We start from the raw sequence: 18604 nt of genomic DNA on the forward strand, positions 1-18604 counted from the left end.
GCAGTTCACGTCTGCTGCAGCGGCTGTTTCATCCGTTGTTTTGTTGCTGTTGTAGGTGTTGTCGTTGACGTCATTGCTTTTGCCTGTGGAGACTATGGTGTATTTGTAACACGGTATAGCTTACACTGCCTTCCTTCTCGCTCTTCTCCTCGTCCGTCACGCGACCCTCACCGCTGACGGCCTCGAGCTGCTTCTGTTGATCATGGTAATTTGAATGATGTTTTTTTTTTTTTATAATATGCCTCTTTTCTACTACCGCTGCAACATGTGGCCGGTCGCAGCACATCGTAGTTATTCTGGTGGGGTCAGGAAGATGGAGGCTGTGATTGAATGACACTAGTAGCGTCAAGATGACGTTCATATTGCGTAACCACAGATAGAAAAACAAGCAACACCGGATATCACCACTTAAAATGTGGAGAATAAGCTATTGGCAGTGATCAACTGACTGGCGGGTTGACTGTCAGGTGTTTGAAAGGGCGCTTAGAATTTTTCTGTTGTATACTTCGATAAAAATTCACTCCGATTATGGATTTCCGCATTCTTCGGTGGGAACCTGGTGGGAAGGTTTTACGTAGCGCTTATTCATTTTAGGACGTAAGGCCTAAGCGTATTTCAAAAGTAGTTTCGTCGGTCGGCGGCATCGTTGTAAAAGATGTCAACTCTTGCGAATGTAGTGGAGTTGTTTGATTATTATCTGCAAGGCATTTACTTAGAAAATCCAATGTCGGGATCGATGTGTTCAAAGAATATATAGTTTAGTGTTATCTGCCTATTACTTATTACTCGTAACCCTACTTAATCGGGCAAGTAATTTAATAGCTCTCGCAAGCTTGAATTATACTTATTTTCTGATATGCGTATGTATCGGATCATCATTCGAAGAATAGATATATTATACGAGGATATGAACGATTCAACCCTAACTTTTTCGGGTACACTGCCATTCGGACGTCGTCAATGCTATTGAAGATAACCTGATTGAAGACGGTCTGTAGGCCAGAATATTCCTATAAACTGGCATCTAACATACAGGCCTAATTTGTTATTTGTTTTTCGGTGTGCTATCTCAAATTTTTAAGATTAAATTAGATGTCTCATCGTCCTCTTTTCAATACCTTGACTTTAAATATATGTTAGATGTATGTAGGTATCTAACTTCGGTTGATAGCGAAGCAGTTCGCGACCATGACCACTAAAAACGCGAAGACTGATATTAATGTTGACGTTGAAACGAAGGATAACAGTTAGAAAAATTGCTGATCCCCCCCCCCCGTTGTGGGTTACGCGAGATCCTGAGGGGCCCTAGGGTTACTCTATTCGTCCCAGAATGAAAAATGATCCAAAACTACTTCATGTTCTTCACGGAACGAAGGACAAAGTGACATATGCATATACATGTACAGGCGATGTCATAAACCGTCGTGAACTAATTAGTGGTATCTAATTAGCATAACAACTTGTTGCAACAACTTGGGTGTCGGCACGTCCGAAAAGGATGTTTTGTTTTCGGGAAATAGCGATTCTGTTAGTAAATGAATTGAAAATTAGACATGAAGGCCGTTTACTTAGAATAGGAACGAACGTGTTGCTTACCACTTCAAACACTACTTCAATAGGGTAAGCTTTTTTATATGCGTTTATTGTATTTTCAGTTTCCCTTAACCTGAGAGATCATTGCATAATTTTTGGTATACGTTATGATGTTAAGCTATGGAACTTCGAAAGTTGTACCAGCTCAAGAATGACCTCGAAGAAGAACTCGAACTTTTCTCCGGTTGAAGCTAGCGCAATTTTCATAGTCGTTAACGGAGGTTTCGCCTGAGATCATACTATAGCATACGTCCCAGCGTCCTCAACTAAATGTACAAAGTGGGATTAGCGTTGAACTATTACTATAATTACTACTTCCGATGTTGAAAAGCTACACTGCGTACCAATAGTTACGGTGTGCGTTTGATTTTCTGTAGTTGTTTTTATTCAGGCCTACAGTTTTCAATGAACGAATGCATTTACCGAGTAGATGAGGAAGCAGCCCCGGTTCCAAAAGGGAGACTTCTACGACCAATGTGTCGTGCAAGTATTTTCAAGCGTCAGCACCGTCACGCGCAGGTCATGACAGCCACGGCTGGCAAACGCTGCGGGTGTTCGACCATTTGGTCGGCGCCGCGTTTATCTCACCTCACAAAAAGTGCCCCTTGGGCATATTTTTTTTTTAAATTGAATAATTAAATGTCAGGGATGCTCATCTGTGAAGATGTTCTCGTCGTCTGGAAAGTCTTTTATATAGCATTGACATTCATATTGCGGAAACATTAGTATATGAAGGTCAGTAGAGTTCAGCCTGGCGATTAAAATAGCATCTCTAATAGGACCACTCTGTGGTCCTCCTTTATGCGTCCCTATGCGAAGAATGCCTTCGTATGTTGCCCACTTCAAGTACTGCTGTAACTTCAGCTATCTAGCAGTTCAGGTTATTTTGGCGAGCATCCAAATACGAATATCGCACCATTTAAAAGGACCGTATTACGAAGAGTACTTACACTACTAGTTTATTTGTAATGAAGCTTTTACTTTCCTTTCGATAATTACATATTGTATGGTGGAGGAAGGATTTTAGATGAATCGCCGTAGCTGACGTCGCTATTACGAAAGCGTGGCGTATAACGTGACTGCGCAATTGTTCCGATTTGTCATAATAATGTGGCCAACCGTAGCTTCTACGTGAGATACGCCTACAAAATGAGTTAGACCAGCTATTTTGGTCCTGAATAGGGTTTCACATTCATTTTTGATAACTGATCATGCGTCGTCTGATATATGGGAAAGAGTAAATATTAACGCTACAGATCGACAGCTTAAGTCTATATTGATTTTTCAATGTTAAGTATCACTGGTTTAATAGTTTGTTTCTGATGGCAACCAAAGCTTCTCAGCTTCCGCCATATCACAATGCCTTCATTCTCATCTGTAAACGTTTGAATGTATCAGCTGGCGTCGCCAATTACACTCGCAGGCTGTTCCTTTTCATTGAAAATATGATGATAAATCGAAATACTGAAAGTTGTTTATTCCATTCAAACGATATCGGTGCCGTACCATTCCGTCGGTAGAGATGACTCGCCTGATAGAATTTTCCTGATTTTGACATTCGAGAGATGCTATTGAACCGCTCACCCTGCTAATGATCATCGGTTCAAACCCATAGTAACAGGGACAATTTTGGCGGACCTGCTGTTTTCTAACTGATATTATTCTTGTGAGTGTTGTTACTACTGCTGGTGTTTGTATGGCAGCCGACGACTATAAAGCGCCTTGCAAAGGTCAACACAAAATTTCGTTCGATCCATCGACTTCCTCATGGAACCGCTCGTCGTGAGTGTCAAGGCCACTGATGGCTATAAGAAGATAACAATATGTTGAATGGCTGTCAGTAGTGTACGCGACTACGAAATTAATAGTTTAAGCTTCCTTCGGTCCGCCGAATCAGCCCTGCTGGGCTTTGAATTCGGTGATCGTTACAACGCTCATTCGCTTTTTAATGCATATGGCTTGATTACCGTTAAGGGTTTAATCGGGCATATTATCGTTAAACACAAGATTTGCCCTTAACATACAGTATGACCGATTTTAACGGTTCCTTAGACCGGTGTGCAAACGGGACGGATCCCTTAGATATATATATATATTTTATAAAAGCAATATAATTATATAAAAACATACGGGAAACTATATGTGTTTTGTCAAAATTGTCATTATAGTAGAACAACGTGTCTAGTCTGACAAAGATCATATTATTTATCTCATTTTCAGAGGATTACTTCCACGCTGTTATGAGCGGTAAGTGAACACATTTTTAAAATACGCCTCTTGCTTTAAATCTTGCGCCTTGGTCAAATTAAAGATGGCCTAGAGACATGATGCGCAAGCGCGGGAATTACGAAATTATGACCGTGAAGTAAATTTGCGCAGTATGTAGGCTATGATGCCTAAATGGGGATCTTTTCTTACGCTTTATTTCTGAGATTGCATGTAAGTATGAACGGATATTTTAAAACGGATATCCAGTTGAAGTAATAAGTGTTACTTGTTACGGCCATGTTTATTTAAGATATGTCAATTGGACTTGATATTAGTACGAAGTCAATGTTCAAAGCCCCTAAATCCATGTGGTAAGTCAGAGAGACAATTCAGCGAAAATACTGCAACGCATGAGGCCGCGTGGTAACTGAGGCATATCATATGTACTGCATAAAAAGTGAAATCCATTAACTGTGAAACGCAACTATGTATTGCTTAGTTCTGTTCGCCCCTCCTTAGACTTCATTGGTCATCGCTCCTGTGTCATAAAAATCGAGACTTATTAATAACCCTAAATAAGCAGGGACTGTAGAAAATTCGGGCTTTCGTTTTAGATTGCCTAGAAGATACACGTATCTGCTGAGTTATTATGAATGATGCGGTCCCATAGCACGTTTTAAGAACGCAGATTTGCTCTCGTTAATATCCAAGTTGCGCCAATCAGAGGCGTTCCCTGTGTGTAGGGTTTCACAGGAAGTTATCGGGCAGCTTAATTTTGAACAATGTTAACGCCATTTTTTTTTACTTACCACGTAATATCTTTTGCATAATGTGCCCTGCAAAGGCTTGGCCGTTCGTAAATAAAGTCACACTCAGGTACTTCAAGCTGGTCATGTACTTCAAGACCGTTTTGCCTATATGGAACGCGTTGGTATGTTTACACTCAGTCCCGCCTCATCCATCTCTAACAGGAGCCTTGCGCATGTCTGGCCATAAAACCGACTCCGTCTAAAAATGACAGTATCGTTGGCATTAGGCTGTGTTCTAACGTGTGTAGCTGAATCTTAGACAGGGAGGGGCAACTCCTTTAAAAGGATTCAGGCTGTCACCTTATGCTACGCCAAATGGTTGGACACATAGTTTGGGGCTAGATCATATAGTCACTTATGCTAACCAAGTTTTTTTTTGCAAATTCTAGTGAAATTTTGCTTCAGATCGTCGTATAAAATTGAATCGGAGCAGTGAAGTGACCACCATATGTTTTTGCTTAAGTTGACAAAGCATCGTACATGGTAAAATGTATTCTAATAAAAACTTTCTACAGAACTTGAATAGCTGTACTTGAAATACTCATGTAAAACACTCAACTAATCTTGCTTAGGGGTTCAACCAGTCCCTTGGATGGATCAATAGTCTTGAGTAGTTCATTTTCGAAATATCTCTGGCATTTTCATTGTTGATTTTCGTAACTTTTAGTTTCAGCATTACCTTCTTCCGATTCATTATGACCTACTATCTGTTTGTTTATTCCGCAAGAACACGACTTATGATTCATACAATCGTCACACTTTAATGTTTCGATTACCGTTTCTGTCAGTGATTAGTCCAGCTTTTGCTAAATTTAACTTTTAATGCATTAATTGTCTATGTGTTATACTTCTTTTTTAACGGAAATGTAACTTGGATGTAGCTAGTTTCCGCAATTGGCAGATGTTCAAAGCAGCCGAAACCCTCGTTCCGCTTAACTAGCTAGCCCCGCAGTAGGTTTTTTCAACAGCATGCCCCTTGTGCACGCCACTGCCTGCAGGCAATAATAGTAGAGGAGTTCACTCGACAAGAGCTAAAATATAATGCATTTCTCAATCACTTTTTGGTCCGATGCAACGTAACTTGTTAACATGAACGTCTGACGCTGCCGCGCTGTAACAAATCCTTATAAGTAGCTATTTTATTACAAAAGACTGATAAAATTTCTGTTGAGACATATAATTCTACATAGTTTACTTGTATTGCTTACGTTTAGATTTATTTCGTTACCTTTGAAACTGTGATATCAGAGCACTGCCGCGAATCTTCGTCGGTGTTGTCGTTGCGGTGGTCATTGTAATGTACGATAGAAGGTGATGTATTGTGTATAAAAATTGCCCCGTTGTGTTTCATCTAGAAGTTTGTACATCGAATCTTTTCACCTAGGATAGTTTTAGCAGGCAATATAGCAGCTCTGTGTGTCTACTTGTTGCGACGCTAATTGGAAGCGACCTGGATTAAATTGCCGGGCCGGTTTCTTTGCTCAAGGTCCATGGGTTTCGTGAGGGTACTGTGCCGTGGAAACATGCACTTGGCCAATTCGGCCTTGCCAGCTAGCGGTCCTAATTCTATGAAGTCGTAGTAACATACTATTGTTTGTATTATGATGTTACTATAGTTTGCTTACTGGTGACAAAATATAGCTATAGTGAAATACAATAGTAAGTTAGCATGAGAAAAAATGCCAACAGAAAACACGGTGGCTAATTGCAACGACCTTGACCTAACGCATTGCCCCATGACCGCTCCGTCTTCACCCTCAAAAGCTGGGTTCCGACTTGTGTTCATTATATGCGGACGTGTGTAATATTATTGTTGTTGTTGTAGTAGCTGATGTTTTTTCCCTTTTAAAAGCTGGCGAATACAGCATTTAATTGAAAATCCTTAAAAACCCAGTTCTATATCATAGTAAGTATAGCTAGCCAGGTATAATCGCCCATTGTCATCATTATCGTGCATTCGTTTGCTCGTACATGCGTGTGTATGTGTGTTTATAAGTTCACACATTTCAAGGTTTACCAACCTTACCAACTTTATCTGATTATCGCCAGGCCGCTGGCTCAGACTAGTAGTTGAGGACCACTTACGCGGTGCTAACGTTGTTGTAGAAAAAAACGTTTTGATTGACTACATTTGGATTTTGACATAAAAGTCTGCTATAGCGGTAGTGCAGCTGTGCTGAGTTGGATTATTATCTTACTGGACGTCTTACCTGGAGATTTTCATACATGAGTAGCTGGGTTGCTGCTATAGAACTAAAAAACTAACGCCTAGAATATAATGAAACAGTAAAGTTCATCGAGGACTGGCAAAGGCTTGACAGCTAAAACGGCATCGGTGCTCGTGATAATTCTGTCGTAGGTCTCCTCCATCGCGATGCTTTCCATTTTCTTCTTCACAAGTCCCCTCGCCACTCCGGACAACGAACCAATCCTGCTGAATAAGGTCTCACTTTCCGAAAAGCGTCCGACGCTGTTTGCAGCGTGCTGGAGCCGTTCGTTGAAATGTGTTGATGTTCAACCGGCTCCGACAGCGCGTCTGCTGTCGAGTCAACGAGGAATACATACAGGACAGCTATCGAGGGAACACTGAGCGCCTGCTGGCGTCAGAGGAATAGCTGATATTCTTATTATAATTGTAGATACTGCGGGTTTTTGATCAGCAAAACATAGGGCAGCATTTCCAAGTGTCGTATGCCAGGCCCTTGTTTTGAAAACAAGCAGTTACAAGCGAATGTGCCATAATTTAGGTAGATCAACAAGTTCTTCGCTTTACAAAGATAGACATATTCTCCGACCAGCTGCATATTGGCGAAAAGTGACATGATCTAAAATTGTGGAAGGTAACAAAAGCGGCTGCATGTTAGTGCGTGCTGCAGGTCTTATGCAGGTATGTAATCGACGACTCAGTTAGTTGATGACTGAGGAGCTACCGATGTAGACGTATTTTTGAGCGTATTTATACAGAATTTTGTTGAATCGTGATAAAATGTGTCTTCATTTGTGTGAAGTGAAACTGATTTCACAGAGACAAGCGTTTTGTCATAAATGCCTGTAGTGCACAGGGATGTTATTAGGCTGAAGGCACTCTGATATTGGCGTGTGTGCATGAACGTTGTCTTTTGTGACGGATAACGAATATATCTTGATTAAGCCGGAACTTGTTGATTCGATGTTCGCGAGCATTTCTGCCATAGCTCGGTAATAGTGCAACTCTTCAATAAGTAACAGAGGAACAGGTGCTATCAGTTTTGGTAAGTTGGTGAAATCCCGCGTTTTAGGAAATAGACAGGTTGTTTTCAAACGAAAACATAAGAAAAAAAAGGACTGACTTAAGGATGCAATGATGATAAAGCATAATTTTGTCTAACTACGGCTTGCTAACTGCTACTTGTGTTAACTTGCCGACAACTGAATATAGTTAATATATAATTGCTAGTAATAGTGTTCGGTTCGTCGCCATTTTGTCAACAATCTGCAATCTACGACGCATCTTTAGAGGGTCCTTGTCAATGACTTTTTGTTTTCGGTTATTGGATTCCGTTTTGTTTATATCTGTCTATTTACATGGATATTACCTGTAGGTGCGATACATCAGGGGGCCTATGATGTAAACTATATCTCCCGCTTCTCATGTGCTGTACACAATGCAAAGAATCATTTATAGAATAGATATATATCGAACTATCATAAGCGGCGGTTCCATCGGCGAATTCGACGGTCGACGAAGTTCTATCATATGACCCGAACTCCTAAAACCTTTTATTTCCCATGTACACTTTTCTATTCACGTCTAAAATGTGTACAGCACATCCCATAGACACAGAAACTCCAAGAGCAGACTCTCTTTAGTTGAAAGGTTCAATAGAGCTATTTTGAGTTCTCCTGTGAATAGAGAAAGAAATCATAGCTCGCTAGATCATCATCGAATAGTATCTAACGTAATTTCAATGAATTATCCTAAACGCAGCTTCTATTGATAACAATAACCGTAACCACCATAAACGATTATCCTAAGCGCATCCTTATGTTGTAGACTCTGCCACTGCGTTTCCTTTTAATTACATTCCTGACCTCTTACTGTGGTAGGGCGTTTCAGCTCTGTGACCGAATCCGACAGATCACGTGGTCATTTGTTTAACAAAAAACTGCAACACTGGGACTGACGCACGCTTGACGAGAGCCTTAATGATTCATGAAATGTTTTGGCGTATAAAGCACCGCTAACTATATTCCGATAGCTGTATCGGTGTGGCGAAGTCATGTACACGTTGTGTATCCGGCTGCTAATGTTAGCGGGGGTATGGGGATTGTAGGGAACACTGCAGAAAGCGTCGAAAAAGTGAAGCGAGCGCACACGTAAGAAAGAAACAACTTCTTTTTCCTATTGTCTTTTAGTCACATTTCTCGTACTCGTATCGTCTATTTAGAGGTCCAATGAACTACTTAGCGCGTTGACTCTTTCCGTCGTTGAACTCGACGTAAATAGACTGTGTCTGTGAGAACGGCCGCTTTGCAATCCTGCTTTTTTCTGTGCTTAACATTATTGGAATTGCCTCAACTTGACAATAGATTGCTATGCGTTGTCCGTATATATAATATAGAGTTGGCCGTTTGGACGATCTCGTGCTCGGTAGGCTGCGCATTTCGCCGTTCCTGCTGTGACGACATTTTGTACTCGTAAGGGCATAGAGTTCACACTGCCTTGGACGCAACGTACATAGCAAAAATAGGACGATAAAGTCCACACAGGACAAATTGTATAGCATATGTGGGTACATACGTATAACGCACAATGCAATATAAAAGGCAATAAAGCAAAAATTAGTGGGGATACGTCATCTGTGCGACTGCAGCGGAAGGCTTACAATGCAACGTGAGTGTAGAAAATTTTTCGTGATGATAGCCTAGCTTCACAATAGAGCATTACAATGGAACTGGAATAGTAGAGGTTTACCAGAGCGGTAAAAATAAGTAGGAAATTCGAAACATTCATTTGAGTGCAGAAGTGGAAAATAAAATAAAGCAGCGCTCCGCTCTGAAAGAACACTTAGCTATTCACCCCTGTAGCATAGCGACTTCTGTGATGACCGAGCGTTGGCGGTTAGCAGTAAACAACTAACGTTAACGTCGCAGTTGTTTTCAACTTCCGGAAAACCTTTAATGGCATCGCTTGGCGCCAACGTCAAATCATTCGAAATTACGCCAAAGTCCAGTTACGGTGTCATAAGAGTCGTTCATTCACCAATCATTTGATCTTACGAGGCATATCGATAGTTGTATAAACTAAAAAATGATCGTTTTTTTTTCTCCGTCATACAGCCCCTGCTAATCTACATACATATTGTAGAATACAGACTATCCATTGTACATGATCTTCCAATCTAAATTGTTGTAGCATTAAAAATTCAATGATCTAGCTACAGGGAAGATTAGCTTTTTTTTCTAGGTAGCGCGGAAAAATGCCTACGCTAGTATCATTTGCTCTGGGAACGCGTTAATACTGTTGTTGTTATTGTCGAACGTATCTTTAACGGCAGGAGAATCTGGGATACGCTAGCCATTCGGTCGCGTACTCTATTATACAATAGCTGGCCCTTTCCTCAGACACACAACTGATGCTTCTCCGTAGCATGCTACTGTAAACCCCGCTTTAATCACGGCTCAAGCGAGTGGCTGTACGATTTTCTTCATGGTAGCGTCTGATCAAGATGCACGTCGTTACTGACCAAGCAATAGTCGCTGGTCGGACCGTCGGTAAACTGGGTGAAGAAAGCGGGCCAGCCAGACGGAGTGGCAGGCAGACGGAAGAATCGACCAGAATCGGCGACTGGGGCCGGCGAAGTGGATTTCGGTCACTGCGTGGCACCGCAGTCTCCGCTAACTGTCGTTTCCGCCAGTGCTGCTGTCGCGCTGGCCGTTCTTCTATTCGCTATAAGCGTCGGGGCAGTGGCTACCAGAAAATCGTCGGCAGTCGCCGACAAACAGAGTCTGGGATAGATGCGTTGTGTCGTGACGCGGGTCCGTCACCGTTCGGCCAATAATAGATGGCGCGATCGCTTGTTTTCAAGTGATGTCGATGGGCATAGTACGTTTTGGTAAGGGCTAGCGTAAGAGGCTTCGAGCTCTACGAGAACAGTTGGCCACTGATTAGTCGTCAAATACATGAACGATTAGATGGATCTACTGTAGTAAAATAGCAGTACGGCTCAGGCTGGCGACGACACCACAGTGAATTATAGCGACCGCAAGAAATGCAAAAAGAATTCGCCATAACATCGACTGGCATCGATTCATATGCGGAAGATGTGTGGCAGTGAATCCTGATAGACGACACTGACCTTATATTCTGACCTTAAATGACGGATAAGGTTCGACTCGAAGCAGGCCTTTGTGCTAGATAAGTTTTGGCTACTATAATCGGGTGTTGAATAGCTGAACAACGCTGCCTGGGCCCCAGAGAAGACGAGCGCACGAAGACGTTTGCGTTCCGTATTGTGGTGTTTTTTGCGGAAAAATCTGTTCATGCTATATCATCGGTCGTCGTCAGATCATCCTCCGCAGCGTTTCCGAGACACGCTGGGTCTGATCATTGATTTACTTGCGAGCAATGCGCCCGTATATTCGCGCAATATTTGACTCGTTCATTTCTAGCTAGACATGAACATCGTTCAAATTTTTGTTTTGACGCCGCCGTGCTTTTGCACTACTGCCATCGATTGCCACGGCGAGAATATCTTGTTTCAATGCAGAGAAATGCGTGTCCGTGTTAACTATGTGTAGGCATGAACGGGAAAATGCCGCAGACGCACCGTGTCACTGTGCAATACCGACTGACGGCAACGATGTTAGGGCAGGGCTGTTACCGCTGCCGTAGAGACCGATACGAGAAACGTTAGCGGGACAAAAGTCGACTCAAATATCTACAGACAGCCTTCCCGGCGCCGTGAGTAACGTCTGTGAGAGGGTACAGACCAAAGGGTAAGCGAACAGGTGTCGATTTAAACGATGATCGCTGGGTTTTATCCAATCGCCGCCGCCGCCGCCGCCATTTCTAGAGACTCTGCATCGAGGTAAAGGAAAAAAATTAAAATGCCTGCCGGAAGCCAACCAACTATCGGCTAGTCTGTAAATGCTAAATGCTATTTTACCCTAATAGAAAAAAAGAAAATCACTTCTATGTGGCTAGATCACTATATCATTACCGTAACTTTCCGACGTTGAGTGTAACTAGAGTAGAACGCTATCCTCTGTCGCGTTTTACATTTGTCGAGTGTAGATTTATTGCCAACAGCGTCTAACTTGAGCCGTTGTGATAACCTTTTCGGACGGAATAAACAACTGCTCGCGCCGTGTAGTCAACAACGAAGGAATGGGTGCAGAGATGCCATTAGCCCGTGAACTACGGCAGGTACTGTAGAAACGACCATGAACGCGCCGTCGTTGTTCTCGTGCTTATTATCCTAATGATGTGTCGTATTCGAAGTCGATTCAGCTAAACGTAGTAGGATCGTACCATAGCTCGCCAACCCTTTTGTAATCAAACCCTGTTCCCAATACCGTCCTCAACCAATTTAAATGTATCCAACCTCAGCAGGTTACTCACGTATACGTACAACGCGTGTGTATTTGCCCAATAGAATTCTTTTTTTTTTTGACTCACACACAAAGACTTGTTTTGTTTTGTAGTGTGATGTACTTTCGGACGCGAGGTGCCATCAGTCGCGGGAACGAGTTGCTATGTGTCAGAAACGGGTTGTGAAACAGGTGTCATGGGACACCCCTCTCTCGAAAACCATCGAGTTTGACCCTAGCGCCGCGCCTTTCTGCGGCCACGAGTTCGTTGTCGCTGCCGGCTGGAGGGTTATCGTCATTCTCGTCGCAGCAGCAGGCTATCTCGCTTGGCTGACAAGTAACCTAAAGTAGCAGGAAGGACAACACAGTTGCCGGTGGAATTCTCACATTTGGTACTTTACAGAATTGCGACCTACAGGAAGTACGTAACCATACTCTGCACAGAGCTATAAAAAAACCGTCAGCGGCTGACATAAGCCCGCTAAGAGAGGCGCTAGGGTGTGAAGATGGCGCAAGTCGGTCGTTAATAGTCTTCCGAAAGGGCCGCTTCCAACGGAACTAATAACAACAATTTTCACGGCATCGGATATCCTCTCACTTCTTTCGTGTTTCGAATTTGATACAGGCCCAACCGATAACAAAAGCATTGTCATCAATAAGCAGACGTGCGCACTCTACGAGAACAGATAATCACCGTGCGTTGTTTACTGGCGACTACGCGGCAGAGGAAAATATCGTAAAACGAGAGGAGTCCACCGATACGTCAACTTAGTGAGTTGAAAATACAACTTCGTAGTTATGACATGACTGCACTGCATCGATCGTAGACACGGTGTACCCCTCAGCTTACGTGTTGCATGTTGTACGATATCGTGCTGCATGCTTGCAGCCGCTCCGGGCGGAAGTGGCTGAAGCGCTACAAAAATTTTGATTGAATGTCAAACCGCTAAACAAAAGCATTATTTTGTTTATTTGTTCAGTTCATCGCATGCAATGAGCCAGGTGTTATGTGCTAGCAGATGATTGGTTACTGCAGTATAAATGTCCGGGCACGTGCATACATTGTTGCACGTGGTCGCCTATGTTATGGAATGGCCAACAAAGTCGTGTGTTGCTGATCTAACGACGAGCAAAAATCATTCAAGTATTTATTCGCCTGCAGTTCCGTTTTGGAGTTCAATTAAGTTTTAGCTGTCCTTAATATACTGCTACTCTGTGTCTCCGAGTTGTATGTGCGTGCGTGCGTGCACGCATTGTAATTTAAGGCTGAAACTTGAATAATATAAGTATTTAGGAGGAAATGTGTACGCTGGAATCGACCAAATCTACAATGTAAACGTTCAGTTAAGAGTTTGTCAGAGTGTAGCGGACGCCGAAACCGGAACTTCTCGAAGCATTGGGCTTGTGATATGTAAACAAGTTAGTATTATCACCGGAGAATGTAAATAAATAAGTAATATTATTATTATTGACAAAAATCTAGCTTGTGTTATATTTGTGTGCTACACGTTTAGCATATAAGGACAACACAGAAGGTAGGTAAGAAGGAAAAAAATGCTTTTAGCCACGAACGAAGCGCTTTCGATTTCCAACTGCCACACTTACTCGTCTCTCCATGGTTGCGTTTTCGGTTACTACTTTCAACCTATTTACATGCCTTATTTTCCAGTCAGTTAACAAATTATAAATACCGCTACATTTTCTATGTGTCATTTCATTGCGCGACCGCATCAAGCGATCGGTACACACGTAGCAACTGGTTTAGCATGCCGTATAGGTCAAGATGTCGGTGGCCTCGAACGACATTTCGGTAACAGTCGCATCGTGAGCTTCATGGCTGTATTGGCCTTACGGGCGACATCATGAACAGCCTTAATCTTTGCTAGGGAGGAGTGTAAGCCGTCCTAGCATGCGCCAAGTCTTGCCAAGAGCTGCGCGTACAATGATCTGCCCTTAATCGACTCTGGATTTATCTCTAACGAATTAATTAGTTTCCAAACATCGCGGACGGTTAGAGAATCAGTTCATTTTCTTTTGCTTTCAAGAGAAAGCTTATGCCAGCATGGCGCCACGAGATCTAGGCTCAAACCATATTTTAGCGTCGTACAATTTCGCCTTTGGCGTTTTTTTATTGCTGTCGTGCAGGGCGTCCTACAGTGATATGGAGACGTGCATGACTGCACCCGTTTCTCGTATCAATATATCATCACCATTCAATGTACATCTACAAGCACATGCGTACATATGATTTGTTTTGCAGAGTCACGGCTGCAGATGACCATCGGTAGCATCGGTGGCTGATTAACAACTTCATAATTCATGTAGCTGGCGGCACCAGGATTTTTTTTATTTGTTTTTCTCCATTAGCTAGTTCGTTCTGTTGACCTGGTTAGCACAAAATATGCAGGTGTTTCGCCTTGTGGTGCTGCCCTCTTTCTGCAGTCTGACTACCTCTTCCTCATTTTTGTATACACACACACACACACATACGAACGCACGCACGTACAGAGAAATACGCACGGACGTACACACACATAGCCCAATGGAATCAAAAATAGCCCCTTATTCGTCGGTATTTACAGACCATTCCTATTTAGCAGAGGCAGCTTCAGTGACAGTTGTGGCTGTGGTGACGGGGGTGGCAGCGGCGTCGTCGTCGCAGCTTCTGCCCTAATGGCGAATAGACGATGACTGAAATACGGTAAAAAACGTTCTGCGTGGATGGATAAGTGCTCCTGGCTGCTGCTATTACTGCGACCTGCGGCTAGCGACGTAGCTATCGTCTAACGTGGGTATAGAATTGCGAAGGGTTCCTGCATCGGCTGAGGCTGATGTCGCCGGCGAACTGGACGCAGCGGCTGACCGCTTTTTCTGGCTTGCAAACGAGTTCCCATTAGCTGCGCATCGACGGGTACTACTGCTATGATATTTCTACAATGAATGTTATGTATGACTGGTGCAGTTATACTAATAGTGGCGTGAACGCTATCTCATCGATGAGCTAGCAATGGTGATATCCATTTTGCTGTATCTAGTTTTCGAATTATTTATTGCTAGACTGCCGGATAGTTTTCACTGCGTGCCAACCGGTACGTGAACGCTCAGGTGACCGTACTTTTACTAACCGGTACCAGACAGGTGATTTCGCTCGCAGCTTGACGGCTAAATAGCTAAACGTAAGGTTAGCGTCGCTTTCTGCATTTACGCCGCCTTGTGCCCCTTTTGTGTGCCAGTTTTGAAGCGGTCTGGGAACGACGATGTTGGCCAGCAGCCGCTGCCGCTGGTGCAGCTATTGTCGCAACCGTGGAAAAGCTAAATTAGTTGGAAGTAAGAGGGATAAGAACAAGGAAGAAAAGGTAAAATAACAAGCTGAAAACGGGAAATACGAAACTCCGAATCGGAGAACCGCGTCCGGCGGCAGTACGCTTTCGTGTTAGCCAAAGCGGCAAGCCGCTATCAGAACAGAAGCTTCCTGTTTACGATAGCACTAACCCGGTTTGTGGAACGTGTTGGCTAGCGTCTCTGGCTGTACTGATCCGCTGATCGCTGGGAGTGAAGCGCGAACATTGGATTTGATCTGTCGCTATTATTATTTCGTATCTCAAACCAGCGCATTCGTAGGGCCGTGTATCCTATCGTAGATGCTGTCTCACAGCTAATAGATAGGGTTGTGCGTGTCGTCCTCCGATCAGCCTCATGGTTCTTTTGTGCTGCCAAAAGAGCGCTGGCTGGATGAGCAAATGAACATTTGTTCGGCAGGAGTAAGTTCAACGATCATGGGCAAGAACAAACTATACTACTCTTGTCAATGTATTCGAATGCCTTACGCTAAAGAGACCTGTTCTATGATTGGGTCGATGGCTTCTCGGTACCATTGATTGTACTCAACCATTGTCTTGGCATTCTTGTCCGCCTCTGCTGAAGTTCTCTGACAATAACAACAACGGCAATGAGAGCAATAATAGCACATCAGTCCAATCGGCTGACCGCGTTGATGTTTTTGTGGTTTCTGTAGCCGTCTATCAAACTTGACCGATGGCGATGCGTAAACCATGGTGCCGTATGACAAGATGACAGAAAAGCACCTCGTGTTGCGTTAATAACAGCCAGACAGCAGGCCTTTCCTGAACGGAGTGTCTTTTTTTTGTTGGCTTCATTGCCATCGTCGTCGAACTGAGCAGAACGGGCTGAAGTAAAGAAAAAAGGAGGTCACTAAAGTGTGGGGGAATTTGTATAGGCAGTTAAGGCGGGTGATCCTAGAGCGGAAACAAGACGTAAGCTGATGCAAACATCGTGCGTTTCTGCCCTGCGAAAAATAGAGGTCGTTTGTAAGAAATTCTGACGAATCATTGTTCTTCACTGCAAAGTATGGAGTATGCCAACAAAGTTTGTAACGTGCACATCCAGCGGTGCAATACTCGTCCATAATCATATTCTAATCAATAGAAGACGAGGAATCAGCGATGATGTAGAAGCATCGAATTGATGTAAACCGAAGAGCTGCAACGAAAGCGACATCGATTGTTTTGTTGTGGTCTTCTATTTTGGCTAGCAACCATTGGAGAGAAGTAGCTTCTTTACAAAATTCTGGCCGTCTACAGACTGGCCCACTAATCAAATAAAGCATAAACTGCCTTCCCAAACGTGAAACGCTTACCATTTTGTCCGCGTATACATTCGATTTTTTCGAAGTTTTCAAAAAAAACGTCCCATTGAGACAGTTCGGTTCCCGGATGTTTAAAAATAAAAGCTTCACAGTTGATTCTAATGATCTCTTCTATTTTGGGGCACGTCATTGTGAGAGATGTTGAGTGTGGGAACTTTTTCTACTAGACTGTGTCGCCCCCAGAAATGAAATGGTTCCCGGTCGAACGTAACGACTTCCTTATATTGAGCAGACATATAAAGAACCCATTTCGAAAACGAGGGGTCACCGTTGAACCGATGTAACGGGGCAATACGCCATTAGAGTTGCTTAATCAATTGTTCCTAATTCATTATTCGCAAGTATTACAAAATTAACAATAAATTTAAAGATTTCACGATTTGGGTTAGTTCATTTTCCGCTTGTATCGACTGATACGTATCAGTTAAAAATGTCGAGCCAACGGGTAAAAAAATGTTGTGTTCTATCGCGGCGCATCAATGTGCAATTGTACTTAATTCCAGTTTGGCCTATAGGCAGTGGACGTCGTATTAACTAGCTCCCCATCATTAAACTATGATTTCCTTTGCGTTAGGCCAATTAGGCCTTTTAATCGAGACCGTCAGCAGAACAGTTCAATTGGAATTTGGGCTTTTAACAAACCGAATGTAACAGAACAGTTGCGCCTTGAGTATTTTGGAACTGAGGTATGATTCAATGGTCTCAAAGGACGGGACACTTTTCAATTTAATAGCTACGAAACCGGCGCACATATTGCTATCTAGGAATTGAAGCCTGTAAGAGACTGTAGTTGTTGCGTGTCTCTTCGCCATGCCTTAAATAGCCCAAATCTCAACTCGTTAGGAGGATGGAGATCCTTAGTTCGTATTTAGCTAATTGAAAAAATAGAGATATACGAAAAACAGAGAAAATAACAACGTTAACAAACATTGGCGACACCTATTAACTGGTAGTAAATAGAAAAAAACACGGACGATTCGAAAATTTGTCAGAGAAACTCTGCTAACTTTGCTAATGAAATCGCACTACTATACTCAGGCTAGAACGAAAAACCTCGCATTTAAATTCTTGCTTCTAACCTGCCCTGAAACTTTTGCTGAGCGGCGCATTTTTGCCGTCCTGTAAAGCCTGTTTAATATAGTACCATACTAGTCGGTTGCGACGTCCACGTCTTGAAAAAGATCCGTAGATAAGTGTTGCTGAAATCCGGTGACGAACGGCAAGCAAGCTATTGGTCGCTTTATGCCGGCATTTGTCACATAGTCACATGTACAATCTCAATTTCGCTTTCATTTGCCCTCTGTTGCATTAGCTTCCACTATTCACTGGCAGAGGGGAAACGTCCTTGATAAATCAGGTTGGAATAGGTGTAGCAATATTTCATTCGAAAACCTCAACGGCTAGCTATACCGTTGAATTATGTCATCGGTGAACTTACAAAATTATGCATCGACCATCTTTGAATGGTAGATTCTACGCATCGTACAATGAGAGTTGCAGACAGGTCGACATGGGAATGCTGCTTGGGGGCGTCATGTTCGATGGTACCCTGTGCTACAAATTGTACTAGTAACGTTCGTTAACAGGAAGGCGCTTGTACCCATCGTTACATAATCTTAACCTATTCTGTAATTAAGGGGCACTGGTTCATTGTATATTATGGATGACTTGTGGTCTGTCGCTGACCTCGGAATAGTTGACACGCTCTGCTGATTATGCTGAGCTTGGATCGGAGACCGTAATGGATATACACATA

At 42.9% G+C, this 18604-nt stretch overlaps 1 protein-coding gene across 4 annotated transcripts in view; it reads left to right on the plus strand.

Annotated features, from left to right (window-relative positions):
• Positions 1-18604, plus strand: part of LOC111270372 (membralin) — a 72891-nt gene that overhangs the window by 27425 nt on the left and 26862 nt on the right. Inside the window, exons 1-2 of one of the 4 annotated variants that reach the window (XM_022850555.2) lie at positions 10908-12018; positions 12297-13601. The exons of 1 other annotated variant lie outside the window; for it this stretch is intronic. The gene's annotated coding sequence lies outside the window, so the exon portion shown is untranslated. Of the gene's footprint in view, positions 1-7534; positions 7862-10907; positions 12019-12296; positions 13602-18604 lie in introns of those variants that run through there. 2 more of the 4 variants (XM_022850556.2, XM_022850558.2) reach the window with 2 other exon arrangements.

The sequence above is a fragment of the Varroa jacobsoni genome, unplaced genomic scaffold, assembly GCF_002532875.2.
Source record: "Varroa jacobsoni isolate VJ856 unplaced genomic scaffold, vjacob_1.0 scaffold_1468, whole genome shotgun sequence".
NCBI lineage: Eukaryota > Metazoa > Arthropoda > Arachnida > Mesostigmata > Varroidae > Varroa > Varroa jacobsoni.